We start from the raw sequence: 3,112 nt of genomic DNA, 5'->3' as shown, positions 1-3,112 counted from the left end.
CAGACAGACAGACAGACAGACAGATGGAGACAGAGACAGACAGAAATAGACATAGAGAGAGACACAGAGGGACACAGAGAGAAATATGCACTATTGTCTTTCTATGAACAATAGACAAAGCTTTCAAAAATGAAGAACAAATAGGCATAAATACAACAAGAATATTGTCAGCATAGCCACCAATTTGAGGAGGACAGAGTTCATCTCATCCCGTTTGAGGGGAGTACTCGGCACATAGATTACCCCATTGGAGCGCTTAATCAGATTGCTACCGCAGCCCCCAGGCCCTGGTTTAAGCTGCCAGCTTAAGGGGAAGATGGCATGAGTTTGACCAGTGTCCGGCAGGGTCAAGAGTAGCCTTTTCAGAATTTTGTGGCCAGGCTACAGGAGACAGATAGCAGAATACTAGGAAGCTCTTATTCAGAGGGGCCGCTGATTACACAATTGGCCTTTGTTCAACAGTTACAGCCACAGTGCAAGAGGCACCTGTCTCAAAAGGCTTGGCTTACTGGCAAGATAACAAAAAGTGCTACAAATGTGGCAGCTTTAACCATTTCTAGTGCAAATGTCCAGAAAGGGCAGGAAGTGCGGAGAAACAAGCCGGCACTAGACAGAAACTGGGTGATCAGAACAAGAAAGGGAAATATTGGGCCAAAGAGAAAAGATTTAAGAAAGATTCTCTAGACAATACTGGTTCAAAAAACAGATACAGTGGGCCCAGGGACTACCAATTCAGGAAGATCTTTATCTGAGCTCCTCAGAGCAATGCCAGGACATGCAGGAGTGGAATTATTTTCCACATGGCACACAGTATTAACCCCAGAAATGAGAATTGAGATTCTGTCTACAGGAGTTTATGGTCCACTACCTCCAGAGACTTGAGGTTTTGTGTTTGGCAAAGGTAGTATTACTGTAGATGGTTTACAAATTTACCCAGGTGCTTTTGATCACAATTATCTAAGAGAAATAAAGATTGCTCAACTTATCTTGGTTCCTATGAATCCTAAGGCTATTACTAATGAGACAGGACAGGGTTGTTCTGGTGCTCTTTAATATTTTTGGATACAGTCTATTACGAATTACAGGCCTTTCTTACACTGATTATTGAAGGAAAATATTTTAAGGGGCTACTATTATGTATCTCTAATGAGCTGGCTTATAGGCAAGAGCCCAAGTGGGACATTAATATATACAGAGGCCATAGCCTTATTATGATGATAAAGATCTGACACATTTTCCATAGTGGCCACTGTCTTTCCTGTGCCCCATGCAGATAAAATCAAGTAGATTAATAATACTCCTGTGTGGGTTGATCAGTGGTCTTTATCTCAAGAGAAAATAGAAACAGCTTCATTGCTAGTGCAAGAGCAATTAGAAGCAGGACATCTGAGGGAATCAAATTCCCCATTGAACACGCCTATATTCATGAAAATCAGGTAAATAGAGATTGTTACAAGATTTAAAGAAGATTTATTAATCTGTGATTTTATTGGGAACATTACAGACTGGATTGCCATCTCCTGTGGCAATTCCAAAAAGATTGTACAAAATAGTTATAGATTTAAAAGATTGCTTCTTTACAATTCTTGATTGCTGGGAAATTTCCCCCAAGACGTATTTTCATGTTTTTAAGATTCAAATTACTTTTACTGATAGAGGGTTACAAATTGCCCCAGAAATGTACAGACTCAAGATCCATATAATTATTTAGGTTTTATACTTACAGATCGAGCTGTTATTCCTCAAAAAATAGTTATACATAGAGACCAATTGAAAACCTTAAATGATTTTCAAACATTATTGGGTGATATTAATTGGCTTCGTCCCTATCTAAAACTTACCACAGGAGTCCTGAAGCCCTTATTTGATATTCTTAGAGGCAATTCTGGTCTGAATTCTCCTAGATCCTTATCTAAAGAAGAGATTTCTGCTTTACAGCAGGTAGGAAAGGCTATTGAGAATCAATACATTATTTACATAGATTATTCTTTACCTTTGCATTTATTAGTTTTCAATACTAGTCATGCTCCTATGACATTGTTGTGGCAAAAGGCACCTATTTTGTGGATCCATTCAAGGATGTCTCCTATACGTTATGTCATGCCATATTATGAAGCTGTTGCCCAGATATTTATGCTCGGTAAGAAACAAACATTAACTTACTTTGACAAAGAGCCAGATGTTATTATTCAACCTTTTACTTTGGAACAAGACTCCTGGCTTAAGTACAGATTGGCTACTTACTCAATTTAGATTTCAAGAGATTATAGATAATCATCCCCCAGGATAAATTAATAAAGTTTTTAAATATGCATGAAATTATCTTTCCAAAGGTAATGGCTTGGAAGCCAATAAACAATGCCCTTGTGGTATTTACTGATGGCACATCTAGGAAAGTACTAGATATCTCGTTAAGGGTCTACAGACCCTTAAAAACTCCTGGTCTCTTTGCTCAATTGGCTAAATTAACGGCGGTTTTTAAGGTCTTTAAAGCTGTGTCCAATACATTTAATTTATATACCAGCAGCTTCTGTTCACCACTGTGGGCAGTTTTAAGCTAGACATACCAACAGGAATTCTATTTGATCAGTTATCAAAATGTCATTCTTTCACGTAAAAATCAATTCTATATTGGTCATATTTGGGCTCATTCTGGCCTGCCAGGACCATTAGCCAGAGGCAATGACCTCATTAACAGAGCTCTTATAAGAGAAAATCTTAGCTTCAGATCCTGTGGCCTTAACTAAACGTGATCATGATAATTTTCATTTATCCAGCTAGACTCTGAGGCTCAAACATAAAATTTCCAGAGAATCACCAAACAGTGCCCTAAATGTGTCATTTTATCCCCAGTCCCACATTTGGGGGTAAACCCAAGAGGGCTGGTACCTAATAGTATCTGGCAAATAGATATAACACTTTATACAGAATTTAGAAAGCTTAAATATACAAGCTTTCAGTGTTATGAGCCTTCTTACACTGGCCAAAATTTCACTTCCTTTTAAAAAGCTTTTGATTGTTGAATGTGCTCATTGCACAATTAAAACTTAGCTTTTCTAGACCAAGGGATGGAATCTCTTCCCCCAGAGGTCTCCAAAGGTTCATCTGGCTT

This window comes from Mastomys coucha, unplaced genomic scaffold (genome assembly GCF_008632895.1).
Source record: "Mastomys coucha isolate ucsf_1 unplaced genomic scaffold, UCSF_Mcou_1 pScaffold22, whole genome shotgun sequence".
Classification (NCBI taxonomy): domain Eukaryota; kingdom Metazoa; phylum Chordata; class Mammalia; order Rodentia; family Muridae; genus Mastomys; species Mastomys coucha.
Note: the sequence above shows the minus strand (reverse complement) of the source record.